Here is a 19286-nt window from a genome sequence, read left to right as displayed (position 1 = left end):
AATGACAGCCCATGGGAGCTTCAAGAAACATCTATACACAATGTAAATAGAAAAAGAAGTCCCTAAGTGTAGGCTATTTGTGTGGGGGTCGAAACTGCCCTACATTTTATCTTCCAATGGCAATCACCTGAGACCGTAAGACATAAAATCTTTGGTCAGTAATTCCTGAAGAGATGGTGTTTAACAAAGACCGAGTACAGGGACTCATATTACTCTTCAAGGGTATTAGTTGGTTTTAATGGAATGACAAGGGTAGGTACCACACAATAAACTTAATTTAAACTTATTTTTGTTATGGGCAACAGCTGTGAAAACCACTGTTGCGTTGCCTTCCTGATTAAGTCAAATTTAGCATTTCTTCACAGAGAAAGCAGTAAGTGACCTGTAAAATATAGCCCTGGCAGAGCTAACAAGAAAAATTATCTTCTCTGCATGTGTTGTGAGCTTGCTAATATCTTTTCTTTTGAAGAGCAAAATATTCTACCTGGTGAACTAAAATTTTGGAGCATTATTACTGTTCCTGTAATGTGATGTAAAGTATATGGTCATAATGATAAACTTCTCAAGAAATATAACTAAATGCACAAGGAAATACTCAAAGATGATATGTCAAAATCTGCCTTAAACACACTGAAAGAAATACACTGTCAAAATTGTAGCTGATGGGCAGAATCCAAGTATGTAAAAGAAGAAGAAGAATTGTTGAAGTTACTCATTACTGCCACACACAGCACCTCTTCTTACAGTGCTTTGTACAATCCTGTGTAACATGCAAATAGGAAAATGAGCAGAAGTGCAAGAATCCTGGGCTTCATACACACAGAACCATCAGGCATCTAAACTGAATGGAAAATGTCACATTTCATATATTTTTTAATAACTTACAGCTTATATTGACAGATAAGCTGTTGCAGATGTCTTTCATACAAAATAACAGAACATAAACCTTGCACTGGAAAATGTAGGATGGAATGTAACGATATTATGAAAGGGATAGGTGCTACTCACCATATAGTGGAGATGCTGATTCACAGAAAGGCACGACAAAAAGACTATCTGAAAGTTAGCTATCAGCCAACAAGGCCCCTGTCAAAAATAGACAACACACACACAAACACAATTCACACACACAAGACCACAGTCTCTGGCAGTTGGAGCCAGACTGAGCAGCAGTGCATTATGGGAAAGACGACTGGGTGAGGGTAAGGGGGAGGCTGGGGTGGGCAGAAGGAGGGGGGGTTGCAGGGTATGTGGTGGGGGATGGTAAAGTGCTGCTGGGAATGTGGATAGCCAAGGTGGAGATTAGGGGTGGCTAGGTTCAGTTGTGAAGTTAGACAGAGGGTGGGGGTGAGAGGGGGCAGTAGCGGAAAAGAAGGGAAATACAAAGACTGGGTGATTTGGTGGAATAGAGGGCTGTGTAGTGCTGGAATGGGAACAGGGATGGAACTAGATGGGTAAGGATAATGACTGACGAAGGTTGATGCCGCGAGGATTACGGGAACATAGGGTATGTTGGTGGGAAAGATCCAGATGGCACAGGCTGTGCAGCAGTCACTGAAACAAAGGACTTCATGTTGGGCAGTGTACTGAGAAATAGGGTGGTCCAACTGTTCCTTGACCACAGTTTGTTGATGGCCATTTCACGTGGACAAACAGCTAGTTGGTTGTCTGCCCACATACAATGCAGCACAGTGACTGCAGCTTAGCTTGTAGATCACCTCATTGATTTCATAGGTAGCCCTGCCTTCGATGGGATAGGTGATTTGTGACTGGACTGGAGTAGGTGATGGTAGGAGTACATATGAGACAGGTCTTGCATCTTGGTATATTGCAGGGATATGAGCCATGAGGCAAGGGATTGGGAGCAGGGATTGTGTAGGGAAGTATGAGGATATTGTGTAGGTTCAGTGAGCGGTGGACTACCACAGTGGGAAGTGTGAAAAGGAAAGTGGTTAGGATATCTCTCATTTCAGGGTGCAACAAAAGGTAATTGAAACCCTGGCAGAAAATGTATTTCAGTTGCACCAGTCCTTGGCAGTACTGAGTCGTGATGGGAATGCTCCTCTGTGGCTGGACAATGGGTCTTTGGGAGGTGTTGGTGACTGGAAAGATAAGGCACAGATGATTTGTTTTTATACAAGGTTGGGAGGGTAATTACGATTTGTAAAGGCCTCAATGAGACCCTCAGTATATTTCAAGATGGACCGCGTGTCACTACAGATGTGACACCATGGGTGGCTAGCCTCTATGAGAGGAACTTCTTGGTATGGAATGGGTGGCTAGCCTCTATGAGAGGAACTTCTTGGTATGGAATGGGTGGCAGCTGTTGGAATGGATGTGTCACTGCTGGTTGGTAGGTTTGATATGGACAGAGGTACTTTGAGTTGGTGGTCAACATCAAAGAAGGTGGCTTGACGGGTTGAGTAGGACCAGATGAAGTGGATGGCAGAGAAGGTGTTGAGATTCTGGACAATGGGACTTTGGGAGGTGTTGGTGACTGGAAAGATAAGGCACAGATGATTTGTTTTTATACAAGGTTGGGAGGGTAATTACGATTTGTAAAGGCCTCAATGAGACCCTCAGTATATTTCAAGATGGACCGCGTGTCACTACAGATGTGACACCATGGGTGGCTAGCCTCTATGAGAGGAACTTCTTGGTATGGAATGGGTGGCTAGCCTCTATGAGAGGAACTTCTTGGTATGGAATGGGTGGCAGCTGTTGGAATGGATGTGTCACTGCTGGTTGGTAGATTTGATATGGACAGAGGTACTTTGAGTTGGTGGTGAACATCAAAGAAGGTGGCTTGACGGGTTGAGTGGGACCAGATGAAGTGGATGGCAGAGAAGGTGTTGAGATTCTGGAGGTATGTGGATAGTGTGTCCTCACCCTTGATCCAGATCATGAAGATGTTGTCAATGAATCTGAAGCAGATGAGGGGTTTGGGGTTCTGGGTGTGTAGGAAGAATTTCTCTAGGTGGCCCATGAACAGTTTGGCATAGAATGGTGCCATGTAGGTGCCATAGCGATACCCCAGATTTGTTTTTAAGTAACACCTCCAAAGGTGAAGTAATTGTGGGTGACAATATAGATGGTTGTGGCAACTAGGAAGGAGGTAGTTGGGGTTTGGAATCTGTCAGGCATTGTGAGAGGTAGTGTTCAATAGCAGTAATGCCGTGGGCATTAGGGATTTTAGTGGAAAGGGAGATGGCAACAATAGTGCCAAACAGGGCTGTGTGTGCTAAAGGAACAGGAACTGTGGAGAGTTTTATATAGGAGGGTAAGTTGCGGGTAATAGGCTTAAGGTGTTAGTCTATGAATGCAGAGAATCTCTTAGTAAGCGGCTACTATGCGGTGTCCTGAGTGGTTGGGTTTATGTACTTAGGACATGTAGGTCAGAGAGTGGGGAGTCATAGGGATGAGGAGAGAGATGGACTCACGCAAGAGGTTCTGGGATGGGCCTAAGGATTAGAGGAGAGATGGGAGATCCTACTGGATTTCTGGAATGAGGTCACAGTGGCATGGATTGTAGGTGGGTGAATCTAACACTGGCGGAGTTCTTCTGCCAGGTAATCCTTGCGATTCAAACCAACAGTGATGGAGCCTTTTGTCAGCAGGTAGGATTATAACATTGGGATAAGCTTTTAGGTGGTGGATTGCAGATCTTTCAGCATATGTAAGATCTCTTTGCATGTTTAGGGATTTAGGGAATGATTGTGAGGCAAGGTTTGAGGTTAGGAAATTGCGGAAAGTCAACAGGTGGTATTTGGGGAAAGTTGTGGTGGATGACAGTTGGATGGAAGAGTGAACTGAGTCAGGCAGAGTTCAGCATTGGTCTTTGGTTGAGTCTGATTGGTAGGGTTGGAAGCTAGAAAGTGTTTCCATTGTAGCAATTGGGAAAAGGAGAGAAGGACTTTAACAAGACCTGCATGATTGTTTTTGGGAGTAAGGCGAATGGTGAGGCCTTTGGAAAGGACTTGTACTTCTGCCAGGCTAAGGCTTTAGGTAGTATGAAATCAGGAGGCTGGGGAGCTTTTTCAGGTGCGTTGTGCATGTTGTTCTGGTTCCTTGAGGGCAATAGTTTCGCTGTCACCACCTCTACCATCTTCTTTCCTTCTCCTGGTTCCTACAGCAGAAACACTTTTTCGCCACTAGCCCTGCCAGTGAGAAACAGTCAAAGACCAATGTTGAGACCTGTTTGACTCAGTTCACCTCTCCATCCAACTGTGGTCCATCTACAATGCCCCTGAATCACCCCCTGTTAATTCTCCACAATTTCTTAACCTCTAACCTTGCCTCACCATAATTCCCCAAATCCCTCAACATGCAAACTAACCTTATATCTGCAGAAATATCCGCAATCCACTACCTAAAAACTGATCCAAACCATATATTATTACCTGCTGACAAAAGCTCCACCACTGCTGTTTTGAACTGCTTCTACATGCTGCCTGAAGTCCATAGACCCAACCACCGCAGATGCCCTTTGTGGTCAGTTATTGTGCCCCTACTGAGAGAATCTCTGCTCCTCATAGACCAACACTTTCAGCCTATTATCCACAACTACCCTCCTATATAAAAGATACCATCCATGTCCTCCACCACCTCTCCAAAGTTCCTGTTTCCTTACCACACGGTGCCCTGCTTGTCACTATTGATTCCATATCCCTTTACGCTAATATCCCTAATGCCCATGGTCTTACCATTATTGAACACTACCTTTCACAGTGCGTGATGTATTCCAAACCAATGACTTCCTTCCTTGTCACCATGGCCAGCTTTATCCTGACCCACAATTACTTCTCCTTTGAAGATATTACCTACAAAAAAATCTGAAGTATCACTATAGGCACCTGCTTGCCACTATCCTATGCCAACCTATTCATGGGCCATCTAGAGAAATCCTTCCTAAACACCCAGAATCCCAAACCTCTCATCTGGTTCAGATTCATTGGCAACATGTTCATGATCTGGATCAAGGGTGAGGACACTCAATGCACATTCCTCCAGAATCTCAACACCTTCTCCCCCATTCACTTCACCTAGTCCTACTCAACCCATCAAATTCCTCGATGTTGACCTCCACCTCAAAGATGGCTATATCAGTACCTCTAACCCTATCAAACTTACTAAACACCAGCAATACCTGCACTTCGACAGCTTCCACCAATTCCATACCAAGAACTCCCTTCCATACAGCCTACCGAGCCATGCCCATCGTATCTGTAGTGACAAGCAGTCCCCCTCAAAATATACCAAGAGTCTCACTGAGGCCTTGGGAAATTGTAATTACCATCCCAACCTTGTACAAAAACAGATGTTCCATGCCTTCCATAGTTCCATTGTCCAGCCACAGAGGAGCATTTCCATTGTGACTCAGTACCACCCAGGAATGGAGCAACTGAATTAAATTCTCTGCCATGGCTTTGACCACCTCTTGCTCTGCCCTGAAATGAGAAATATCATATGCACTAGCCTTCTCACTCCTCCCTCAGTGGTATTCTCCCACCCACTGAACCTACACAACATCCTCATCCATCCATACACAACCCCTTCTCTCAGTCCCTTGTCTCATGGCTCTTATCGCTGTAATAGACCTAGATGCAAGACCTGTCCCATACATTCTCTCACCACTACCTGCTTCAGTTGGGATACAAACATCACCCATGCCATCAAAGTCAGTGCTACCTGTGAAACCAATCAGATGATCTACAAGTTAAGCTGCAACCACTGTGCTACATTCTATTTGGGTACGACAACTGACAAGCTGTCCATCTACATGAATAGCCTCAGAGAAACTGTAGCAAGAAAGAACTGGACCACCTTGTTGCTTAGCGTGCCGCCCAACTCGATGTTCTTCATTTCAATGACTGTTTCACAGCCTGTGCCATCTGCATACCTCCCACCAACATCAGCTATTGTGACTTGCGCAGGTGGGGACTCTTCCTGCAATATATTCTACATTTTCATAACACTCGTGGCCTCAACCTTCGTTAATCATTATCCTTACCCATGTAGCCCCTTTCCTGTTTCCATTCCAGCACTACTTAGCCCTCTATTCCACCAAATCACCCAGTCTTTGTCTTTCTCTCCTTTTCCTCTACTGCCCCTTCTCATCCCCACCCTCTGTTTAACCTCCCAACTGCACCTAGCACCCTACCCTCCACCTCATCCCTGCATGCTCCCAGCAACACTTTACTGTCCCCCATCCCCATGCAGCAATCCCTCCCCCTCCACACACCAGTGTCCTCCTTACCACCACTTGGTTGGCTCTCCCTTAATGCACTGCTGCTCTCAGTCTGGCTCCAGCTGCCAGAGACCCTGCTCACATTCGTGTGTGTGTGTGTGTGTGTGTGTGTGTGTGTGTGTGTGCGAGCACGCATGCGTGTGTATATTTTTGACAAAGGCCTTGTTGGCCAAAAGTTAACTTTCTGGCAGTCTTTTTGTTACGTCTTTTTCAGCATCTCTGCTATATGGTGAGTAGCAACTATCTTTTCCATAACATTAGAACACAAATTTTGGCAAGTTTTGACCCCACATTATGAACATCAAATTATCTTCTCAACTGGGAATTTAGTTTGTTGAAATGGAATAGTACATGTACAAACATGTGATAAAAATTCCTAAAGTAGAGTTTTTGTATGATTTTTGAATTTTTCCTGGTTTACTCACGATAAAACATTCCTTGTTTATTTCAGATATTTGTCATGAAAATACAGGGTGAGCATTCAGTGACAAAAAAACATTTTCCTTTTACAAGACACATTTCTAGCACTTCACAATAATTGCAGGTTTTATTTAGATAAAATTGGTGTGAAGTAAGAAATGGTTGTATCTGTTGTTACACGTTATTCTACTGTGTGCAAGAAACATTTGATCTAATTCACAAAATGTTATGATGCAAATTGATAATGCACCAATAACTGATGTTTAAGTATACTGCTCTGCTGCTAAACATGAGATGATGATGAAGAGCAATCAGATTTTATACTGTCCAAATTCTTTATAAAGAGGTTGAATCGCAGTGGGACTCCACATTATACCACAGTGTTTTTGTAATTCCCTCAAAGACAGTTTTAATATTCAGGCTGAGTACAGCGAAAGCAGCGAATTATTTCTGAATGAATTCGTGAAAGTTCCTTATTCTCTTTTTTCGGATTTTAATATGTTGAATATATGTTTTTAAATTTTTTGTCCTAATATTCATTGAGGTTCCTGAAGCCACATATAAAGATATGAAAACAATAATGCACTCATACTTGTCACTGGCGTTATTTGTATACAGATGTTTTACAGTATTGTTATTGCACACCTGTCCCTATCCTTTTGTGCTGCAAGATGATAATGCTTGGTTTCTATGTCATTTGTTTCATAAAATCTCTACACATTTACAGGAAGTTAAGTTCGAAATTTTACATTTTGTTATTCTATATGACTTCATGAATCTGCTTAATCAGTTCAAAGAAGTGCATAAAGCAACAGTGTTCATCTCATTTTCAATTCTGAGAGCCCAGTGTCGTAGAAGTCCATCACTAATTGTATATTGTCTGCCTCAAAAAGTTCTAAATATTCCAAATTGTTTTTCTCTCATACTTTTCCGAGATCCATTATTCACATATTTTCATGTAATTCTTTCTTCCTTGTATATAATTTATATTCAGATTTGCTTTGCACACTGCATAACTCCAAGTGGAGTAGTACAACAACTGCAAACAAAACAGGTTGTCAGTTCAGTTCCCCTAAAGATACGTCTGTGGAAATCATATTAGAAATCAGTACTGAAATGTGCTGTTGTGCCAACAGCTAGACAAAAATGAATTGTGTGTCACCAGCTGTAAAACGTCCATTTCCAGAAGCAAAATGTGCAATTAAAAAGAGAAACAAAAATTTCACAAGAAAATGAGCCCACTGTTGTCAGCTTATAAACACAAATTTCTTTTCTTGTAGGCCTGATTATTGCACCTGCTAAAATGCAGCACACACTCTGTATTACACATTAATGGTGGGTATATAATTATCACTTGACAATTAACAAAACCAGTCCATGCCTTGTTGTTGTAGACACAAACCAGGAGAAGAATCCAGTCTCTGTGGCCATGCAAGTCCATCAGCATCCATGTATTCATAATCCAAAACGTGATCCAAGAGAGATTCAATAAACAGCCCAGTCTATGTATGCAGAGCATTAGTGATATAGATGCTAGAGGCCAGCACAATATGAAGTGAATTAATGCTGCCAAGGTGGCTGAGTCATTTTCTGCCAGACATGAGAGGCCAGGTCCCTGTGATTGCTCCCAAGCACCTTTCATAGGCTGCAGGGTATATCACAGAGGAGGAACAAGACTTCTGGTCAGGTGACTACAGGGTTATAAACACAAAATCAAATAGGGGTAATGCAGGAGTAGGTTTAATAATGAATAGGAAAATAGGAATGCGGGTAAGCTACTACAAACAGCATAGTGAACGCATTATTGTGGCCAAGATAGATACGAAGCTCACACGTACTACAGTAGTACAAGTTTATATTCCAACTAGCGCTGCAGATGACGAAGAAATTGAAGAAATGTATGATGAAATAAAAGAAATTATTCAGATAGTGAAAGGAGACGAAAATTTAATAGTCATGGGTGACTGGAATTCGAGTGTAGGAAAAGGGAGAGAAGGAAATGTAGTAGGTGAATATGGATTGGGGCTAAGAAATGAAAGAGGAAGCCGCCTGGTAGAATTTTGCACAGAGCACAACATAATCATAGCTAACACTTGGTTTAAGAACCATGAAAGAAGGCTGTATACATGGAAGAACCCTGGAGATACTAAAAGGTATCAGATAGATTATATAATGGTAAGACAGAGATTTAGGAACCAGGTTTTAAATTGTAAGACATTTCCAGGGGCAGATGTGGACTCTGACCACAATCTATTGGTTATGTATGACCTGTAGCTTAAAACTGAAGAAACTGCAAAAAGGTGGGAATTTAAGGAGATGGGACCTGGATAAACTGAAAGAACCAGAGGTTGTACAGAGTTTCAGGGAGAGCATAAGGGAACAATTGACAGGAATGGGGGAAAGAAATACAGTAGAAGAAGAATGGGTAGCTTTGAGGGATGAAGTAGTGAAGGCAGCAGAGGATCAAGTAGGTAAAAAGACGAGGGCTAATAGAAATCTTTGGGTAACAGAAGAAATATTGAATTTAATTGATGAAAGGAGAAAATATAAAAATGCAGTAAATGAAGCAGGCAAAAAGGAATACAAACGTCTCAAAAATGAGATCGACAGGAAGTGCAAAATGGCTAAGCAGGGATGGCTAGAGGACAAATGTAAGGACGTAGAGGCTTATCTCACTAGGGGTAAGATAGATACTGCCTACAGGAAAATTAAAGAGACCTTTGGAGATAAGAGAACCACTTGTATGAATATCAAGAGCTCATATGGAAACCCAGTTCTAAGCAAAGACGGGAAAGCAGAAAGGTGGAAGGAGTATACAAGGGCGATGTACTTGAGGACAATATTATGGAAATGGAAGAAGATGTAGATGAAGATGAAATGGGAGATACGATACTGTGTGAAGAGTTTGACAGAGCTCTGAAAGACCTGAGTCGAAACAAGGCCCCGGGAGTAGACAACATTCCATTGGAACTACTGACGGCCTTGGGAGAGCCAGTCCTGACAAAACTCTACCATCTGGTGAGCAAGATGTATGAAACAGGCGAAATACCCTCAGACTACAAGAAGAATATAATAATTACAATCCCAAAGAAAGCAGGTGTTGACAGATGTGAAAATTACCGAACAATCGGTTTAATAAGCCACAGCTGCAAAATACTAACACGAATTCTTTACAGACGAATGGAAAAACTAGTAGAAGCCGACCTCGGGGAAGATCAGTTTGGATTCCGTAGAAACACTGGAACACGTGAGGCAATACTGACCTTACGACTTATCCTAGAAGAAAGAATAAGGAAAGGCAAACCTACGTTTCTAGCATTTGTAGACTTAGAGAAAGCTATTGACAATGTTGACGGGAATACTCTCTTTCAAACTCTAAAGGTGGCAGGGGTAAAATACAGGGAGCGGCAGGCTATTTACAATTTGTACAGAGACCAGATTGCAGTTGTAAGAGTCTAGGGACATGAAAGGGAAGCTGTGGTTGGGAAGGGAGTAAGACAGGGTTGTAGCCTCTCCCCGATGTTATTCAATCTGTATATTGAGCAAGCAGTAAAGGAAACAAAAGAAAAATTCGGAGTAGGTATTAAAATCCATGGAGAAGAAATAAAAACTTTGAGATTCGCCAATGACATTGTGATTCTGTCAGAGACAGCAAAGGACTTGGAAGAGCAGTTGAATGGAATGGACAGTGTCTTGAAAGGAGGATATAAGATCAACATCAACAAAAGCAAAACGAGGATAATGGAATGTAGTCGAATTAAGTCGGGTGATGCTAGGGAATTAGATTAGGAAATGAGACACTTAAAGTAGTAAAGGAGTTTTGCTATTTGGGGAGCAAAATAACTGATGATGGTCGAAGTAGAGAAGATATAAAATGTAGACTGGCAATGGCAAGGAAAGCGTTTCTGAAGAAGAGAAATTTGTTAACATCGAGTATAGATTTAAGTATCAGGAAGTCATTTCTGAAAGTATTTGTATGGAGTGTAGCCATGTATGGAAGTGAAACATGGACGATAAATAGTTTGGACAAGAATAGAATAGAAGCTTTCGAAATGTGGTGTTACAGAAGAATGCTGAAGATTAGATGGGTAGACCCCATAACTAATGAGGAAGTATTGAATAGGATTGGGGAGAAGAGAAGTTTGTGGCACAACTTGACCAGAAGAAGGGATCAGTTGGTAGGACATGTTCTGAGGCATCAAGGGATCACCAATTTAGTATTGGAGGGCAGCGTGGAGGGAAAAATCGTAGAGGGAGACCAAGAGATGAATACACTAAGCAGATTCAGAAGGATGTAGGTTGCAGTAGGTACTGGGAGATGAAGAGGCTTGCACAGGATAGAGTAGCATGGAGAGCTGCATCAAACCAGTCTCAGGACTGAAGACCACAACAGCAACAACATCAACCCCACTCTGAGGACATCATTGTAGCGCTGATGATGCTGGCTGCAACAGATGAGAAAGGCATATGGCTGACTTTTATAGAATAAAGTGGAAACCAGATCTAACCATTGAAACAGAAAATGAAATAGAGAAAGAGTCAAAAGGGCCTTCAATTCTGCCTTCTCAAGAAGAAAAAAGTGACGAGAGGTAAATCTTCTGTATTGGAAGGTCCTACTATTACATTATTTTGGTGTAGAGATGAAAGAGACATAACAGAAATTACAGCTTTGTGCTATAAATTATATAAAAGTGCTATGTGGCCATAAGACTTGGTTGGGATGGTTACAGTCCCAATGCCCAAAAAATAAGGTCCCAACAAAAACACAGATTGCAGCACAGTGGATATAATAACTCATGCTGCCAAAATTATGTTGACAAAATTGTATGTATAATGGAAGTTGATATAGGAAAAGAACAATTTGGTTTCAGGAAAGAGGGATACAAGGGACGCTACTGGACTAATTAGAATGTTTAGTGAAAGACAAGCGTAGAGAGAGGAAAAGGACAAAAGACATTTCTCTGAGTGAAATTGGCCAATATGATGGAAATTCTAAAACTGAAGAAGATGAAGTGGTGCTACAGGATATCAATTAAGGAGCTATTCACGAAGCAGGAACCAATCATGTATCAGTGGCTAAATCATGAATAAATGTTTAATGACCACAATAATGATCAAAAAATAAAAAAATATGGTATGCATCTATGTTATATGTACATATATGGTCACTCATTACCAAGTTGCAAAAATATAACTTATATTTTAGAGAAATTGTTCGTAGTCCTTTGTTCCAAAATAGGACCTCATTTTTTAGAAGCAATGTAGTGCCACCTTCTAAGAAGCACGTTGTCAGTTGGAATAGCTTCACTTCTTGACTGATATAATGCAGTGCCACATCTAGCACTACCAACCCCTTGGTGTGAGTGATCACTGGTACATCGTTGTCATTGTCTTCAGTGGGTTCACTAACCAGGTATGTAAGATGGCGCCGAAAGAAAAGTGTAACGACACGTCTGTCTCTACCAAAAAGGAAAAAGTCAGCGGTTCTACATGTAAGCAATGCAGAAAACGTGTGATAAAAGGAATCTTATGCGTAAAGTGCAATTTTTGGCTTCATGAGAAGTGCGCAAAAGTGAACCTGAAATTCATTAGTGACCAAGTTCCGTGGACATGCACCGACTGTTTGCAGTGGGAAACATCAGAACTTGTAAGTACCATAAAGTCAAAAGAAGAAATAATTAAAGTGCTACAAAGTGATATCTGAACTCTCAAAAAAGTGATTCAGTCTCTGAAAGAAAAAACGCAAAGCTAAAAAGTGAATCGGCAAGCTGTGTATGTGGAAACCCATTACAGAACAAAACAAACAAATGTGAGGACTCTTTTGTGCAAACTCCGTTCGCGAGCAAAAAACAAAACCATGAAAACTTACATGTGCATATTCCGGCAGAAACAGTGGCAGAAAGCGAAACATGTGGAAATTCAAGAAACTCCCGCGTGCAAACTCCGTTATTGGGAAGTAAACAAACCTATGTAAACTCGCATATGCAAATCCCAGTGAAAACAGTGGCGGAAAACGATTCGTGCGGTAAATCTGTAAGCAAATATAAGTGGAAAACTGTGACGTATAAGAAAAAAGACAAATGTGAAAGAAATCCAGCAAAACAGATCGAAAAAAGTGATTTCTTTGTCATCGGCGATTCCATGTAAAAAAATGTAGTGGTTCCGAACTGTAAAGTCGAGGTTCGCCCTGGAATCCGACCACAGCAGATTGTGAAACATTTCAACAACATTAGGAACACGGAAAAATCCAACCAAAACAACAATGATTCCAACACAAATTTTAAAGGCGTGATAATTCACGTAGGGACAAACTCTATTAGAAGCAGCAGACAAGAAGAAATCATAAATGATATTCGTAATGTAATTCGGTCAGCCAAAGGTTTGTTTACAAGCTCCAGAATTGTTATCAACGGAATTCTGCAAAGAAGATCGGTGAGTAACGCGTATACAAACAAAATAAACACTGGCATTAGGGAACAGTGCGACGAACTTGGTGTTGTATTTGTTGACCCAAATAAATTTCTCGACGACAAATGTCTGGGTAGGGATGGCCTGCACCTAAACAGACTAGGTGCAATGACTTTCAGCAAAATGCTCCTGGATTTATGTAAAATTATAAAAAATAAAGGAAACTAATACGGTCTGCAGGGGGTGACTATCCAAGAATACCATATGCAAACAAAAAACGTGAGTGTAATCATAATAAGGAAGCAGTTGAACCAAAACAGAACGACATTAAAACGAAAAAAAGTGGGAATGCAAATAGTGCTGGAAAAAATTACTTAACAGTTGTTCACCAAAATATATGTTCCCTAGCAAATAAGACCCAACAGCTAGAAGTAGAGCTGGGGTCTACAGAGTGCTCAGTTGTTTGTCTCACTGAGCATTGGTGCAATGAGGCTGAAATTAATCAGTTAGTATTGCAGTCTTATAATTTAGCGTGTGCATACTGTAGGACTTCTATGAAGTGTGGAGGGTGTTGTATTTATGTAAAACAAAATTATCAGTATAAGACCAGAAGCGATTTATGTGTAATCAGTGAAGAGCAACATTTTGAACTGGCAGCAGTTGAAATCAGGGACCAATACAGGTGTAGGAATTTGATTATCTTATGTATATACAGATCTCCTAGTGGAGACTTCAATATCTTTTTCTCCAAACTTAATCGTGTTCTCAACAAGATATCCACTCCAAAGAACCACATTCTCATATGTGGAGACCTAAATGTTGATAAACTGAATCCTGATTCTACATCGGACTCATTACAAAGTCTTGCTCAAAGTTTCAATTTAGTTCCAATGGTTAACAGTGCAACCAGAATAACAAAATACTCAAAGACAGCTGTTGATCAGGTATTAACAGATTTAGGCAAAGATAACTGTGAGGTGGTGGTAGCAGAGCTAGGATTATCTGATCACTCAGCTCAAATCATTAATATAAAAGTGGCTCCAAAAGAAACAAAGAAAATGCATATTTACAGACGAATTTTTTCTAAAAAAAATAGACATGAGTTTGCCAAACAGATAGCAGGACAAACATGGAACTCAGTATACTCAGAAGTAGGTGCAAATGAAAAATTCAAAAATTTCATGACATTGTTTAAATTAAATTTTGAAGAAACATTTCCTAAAGTATTATGTCCATTATCAACAGCAGGGAAAAGCAAGTGGATCACAAAAGGAATCAAAAAATCATCTGAAACACTAAAGTACCTGAGCTCCATTAAACACAGCCAAACTAATCCTGCTTTCTCACTCTTTTATAAAAGATATAGGAAATTATATAGGAAAATATTGCTTGCAGCAAAGAGAGCTCATAACTCCAAAATAGTGCACTCTGCTGAAAACAAAAATAAGGCAGTATGGAAGATTGTGAAGCAGGAAACTGGTACCAGGAAAATGAATCTGTCAAACTTGAAAATCAAAGAGGAAGGGACTCTAATAAAAGACCCAATATATTTGGCAAACTATATAAATGATTATTTTAGTAGCATAGGAATAAAATTACAGGAAAATTTTCTAACAGCCCCTCAGGTCAAAAAGCCAAATAATGGTGTATCACACTCAATGGTGTTATTCCCTACAACACAGGAAGAAGTCTATAAAGCAGTCAGCAAACTGAGAAACAAAAACTCAGCTGGTCTGGGTGAAGTCCCCATTTTTATAATTAAGGACTGTATCAAGAGCCTACTTCCATCTTTAGTTGATATTATAAATCAATCTTTCAAGCAGGGCTACTTTCCAGACTATTTAAAATATGTGAAATTACTACCTCTCTTCAAAAAAGGTGATGCAGGAATAATTGAAAATCATAGGCCAATTTCTCTACTATCATGCTTTGCAAAAATATTAGAAACTATTATGAAAGATAGGCTAATGAATTATTTAAATAAATACAACTTACTGTCTGTTGACCAGTTTGGATTTCGATCAGGGAAAAGCACAGAATCAGCAACAGCACACCTCACAAAACACATTCTAGAAGCATTAGATAAAGGGAACTACACAACAGGTATATTTCTTGATCTAACTAAAGCGTTTGATACAGTAGACCACAACATATTGTTAAATAAGTTAGATGAACTTGGAATAAGGGGACTTGTGAACAAATGGTTCCAGTCATATCTAAAAAATAGAAGACAGATAACTGAAATCTCACATATTTCAAGTTGGTCAAACTATATTGTAAAGTATACTTCAGACCCAAATTATGTAAATATAGGTGTCCCACAGGGTAGTGTCCTTGGCCCAGTACTATTCCTCATTTACATAAACGACTTCCCACAGAGCATCAAGCATGGACAAACAATATTGTTTGCAGATGACTCAAATGTTCTAATCAGTGACAAATCACCTGATGCACTAAAAGAAAAAGCCAAACAAACACTAAACAGTGTACGTGGGTGGGCATCCAATAAGAAACTAACACTAAATCTTAAAAAAACAAATGCTGTTAACTTCTATGTCTGCAAAAAACCACACTATAACAACTTTAAGTTAAACAATGAAACTATAGAATGTGTAGACTACACAAAATTTCTTGGTATGCATGTTGACAGTTCAGTTAAAGTGGGAAGAACATATTAAAATACTTGGTAACAGAATCGCTACAGCATGCTATGCTCTGAGAATTCTGACTGCAGTTTGTGATACTACATGTGTCAGATCTGTATATTTTTCGTATATCCACTCTGTTATTACCTATGGAATAATATTTTGGGGAGTCAACAGTAAAAATATTCAAATAGTTTTCAAATTACAGAAAAGAGCAATTTGTATAATAACCAAGAGTGGCACTAAGGCTCACTGCCTTGAACATTTCCAAAAGCTGGAAATCCTAACTGTCCCCTGTGAATACATTTTTCAAAGTGTTATGTATGTAAAAAAAAATATTGACTGCTATATGAAAAATTCTTTAGTACACAGCTATGAAACTAGAAACTGATACAATCTGCATCTAGAGAGGAAAAATAAATTTAAACTCAGCAGAGCTTGTTGTACAATGCTGTTAAATTATATAATAAACTACCCCAAAAAATAAAAGATATTGACACAATCGGACAGTTCAAAACAAAACTAAAATTTTTTTTATTAAATAAAAGTTATTACGCAGTAATGGACTATCTGAATTAAAACATGTAGTGTAATTAAAGTAGCCTGCATTGTAATACATGAGGAAATCAAAAATTGTACAGTACTATAAGAAAATTACAAATTACACAAGGATATAAAACTAATTTAAGATACCTCAAAAATGTGTGTAAATACAAATTTTATGTGTATAATTGTAGGTATATTGTATTGTATATGATTTTGCTGACGAAATCCACACAATGTAAATTGCTACATGGATTAATAAAGAAATCAATCAATCAACAAAAAAAAACACTTCAGCAACTGGAAGATTGGTCAGTTCAAACTGCTCATCACTGCTCATCCATTCTGAAATATCGCTTTAATTGGCGTTTTCACATCTGGCAAGCTTTTTCATCGGTCCTGCCAATGATAGGTCATCTTTGTCTGTGCTGTAGATGTCCGTTTCATTCTGCAAAATCTGGTTCCAAGACCTTTTCACTGTCTCCGTCTTTATTTCAAACCATGAATTGGTTATCCAGTAAACCATGTCTTTTATTGTAGTTTTATTTGAGAAATCCTTTGAATTCTTTGATGGTTTCTTCACCTGATGTTGCTTGTAGAAGTGTCTGAAGCAAATGAGGACTATACAAGTTTTTCTTTTCTTTTTTTCTTTATTTTTATTCTTTCAATGCCTTGGTCCATAGGCTGTATTAAACTCACCACGTTAGGGGATGAGAACAGTGCACAAATATGGTCACATTGTAATTCTTCCTCATCAGAGTGTGAACCAGTGTTAAGATTGCTTTGAAAGTTAAGCATTTTTTCTTTAGGTATCTTATAATCTCAGGAACAAAATCTTCAAAGAAACACTTCTTAAAAATACTTTTGTTCATCCAAGCAGATATTTGGTGAACATATGTAACAGACAGTGCAGAAGCAGTGATAATTTTCAAAGCTCAAGGTTTAGCAGACTTTCCTTTTACCAGCAACTTCAGTCTATGGTCTCCACTTGTATTTGATGCAGCAAGAACTGTTAACTCCTCTTTAAATTTTTTTTAGTCTGGGGCAGCCTTTTCTTCTTTTGGGGCTAGAGTTTTAGATGGAAGCATTTTATAATTTAGCCTTGTTTCATCACAGTTATACAGTTGATCAGGAGTAAGATTTTCTTGTTTTGCAATTTTTCTTAATTTCTCATAAGATTGTGTAACAAGTTTGCCAATCCACAGAAAGTTTTTCACCACGAATTTCAAGCTCCTCTACACCGTATCGATTCTTTCACCTATCCGACCATCCATAACTTGCAGTAAAATTGTCCTCGTCTTCTTTAACTCATTTCTAGTAAGTACAATTTTTTCTTGCGGAATAGGCCATCAAAATTGAATTTACTTTTTGTCTTTGTCGAGTAAACCAAATGAACAAAGCTTCATTCATTTTTACATACTCAGATTTCCTCACTGACTTCCATTCAGATGAGGAAACGGAACACTTGCTTGATGAAATCTTCTCACTATAGTCTCTGTTTCTATGCTAATCTCCAATGGTCACCTCAGTGCCTGTGTACACAGTAGCAAGTTTTTTAATGTTTTTCCTGTATCTAGTCTTTTCAGAGCCTCCAGTTTCACATTCAGCTTCACAATTTTCTTGTACTTCCGCCACTCATTCTAATGTATGAATTAAAACAGTAAGGAAAACATATGTACAGTACACTGTACACCGATACAACACTTTAAAATTAATGTGACACAGGGGGGCTCATTAAAGTATGCATATTGCTACAGATCCAAGTACAGTACATACAACAATAGTCAGCCAATGTTGTAAATTGTCTACTGTATTGTTACTTAGGTATAATTTATTTTAATGACTATTGTCGCTGAGTAAGCGCAACAACAGGGCTAACAATAAGGATGGTAAGCACTGTACAACTGATTGTCATTTGATCCCAATTAGTGAAGAGCAAGCACATTCCTCAAAACCTAGTGGTACCTGTCCATCTGTAATGGAAATGCATTAGCAATCTGAGGGCAAGGTCATGTCTGTGCATTATGAACAAAAATACTAAGTAGGACAGTTTTATTTTTAGTGTACATGGAAAAATTGAAATAAAGTCAAAATGTAACACATTCGAAAGTGCGTAAACCGTACGTACACACAATGTACAAAAACAGGTTTTCACTGTAGCTTTATGTAAAATTTTAATTTTCTTAAAACCAGCTCAAATTACAAGGAACCACGGGGGCTCAAATTACCAGGGCTCTACTGTATATAGTAACTGGTAACTGGACAAGTGAAAAAGAAAGAAGATTTAGACGCTCAAAAGTGAAGCAAGCTTTCCAGAAGATGAAGTGCTTCTGCAGTCAGTGGATTTAAGGAAAAGGTTCATTAAATGGTTTGTGTGGTGTGTTTGTATGTCTGTGAAAGGTGTACATTGAAGAGGAGGGAAAGAGACAAAGTTGAAGTATTCAAAATTTGAGTTTTTAGAGTGTATAGAAAATAATATCGGTAGATAAAGAAAATGATAGTGGTATAATGGAAAGGATAAAAGAACATAGAATTCTCCCAAACTTGGTTAAGAAAAGGACAGCATCCTGTAAAGAGAAGGAACTCTGACAACAGAAATTGGAGATACAGTGTAAGATTAGAAGAAATATGAGTAGGGAGAAGAAAAATGAAAATGCTGAATTAAGCAAAAAGAGGAAGGTAAACTATGAAGCAGTTGGCCTGGAAGAGGGTCAGATGGAGACCACAATGCTGTCAGTAACCTGCCTAATTCAGAATGCAAGTGGAGGAAGCGAGACTCATGGTATCTGCAAGAACTCCATTTTGCATAAAATACATTTTAAAAAATCTAATGAATGTATGTTGTTTATAGTGTCTCCATACACCATTATGATCAAAATTTTGAGATACTTAGTAGAGTTCACTAGTATGGGTTGTGTCCACCTTTTGCCTTTATGACAGCTTGAACTTTCCAGGTGATGCGCTCAATGAGGCATCTGTATCACTGTGGAGGAATGGCTGCCCATTCTTCCTGAAAAGTTGAA

The 19286-nt window shown here is 39.4% G+C and overlaps 1 protein-coding gene across 7 annotated transcripts in view; it reads left to right on the top strand.

Moving 5' to 3' along the window:
• LOC126213167 (zinc finger protein 708-like) overlaps window positions 1–19286 on the top strand; it is a 151007-nt gene that overhangs the window by 92732 nt on the left and 38989 nt on the right. The gene's annotated exons all lie outside the window — the stretch shown is intronic.

This window comes from Schistocerca nitens, chromosome 11 (genome assembly GCF_023898315.1).
Source record: "Schistocerca nitens isolate TAMUIC-IGC-003100 chromosome 11, iqSchNite1.1, whole genome shotgun sequence".
NCBI lineage: Eukaryota > Metazoa > Arthropoda > Insecta > Orthoptera > Acrididae > Schistocerca > Schistocerca nitens.
Note: the sequence above shows the minus strand (reverse complement) of the source record. Positions and strands in the feature narration are given on the sequence as shown.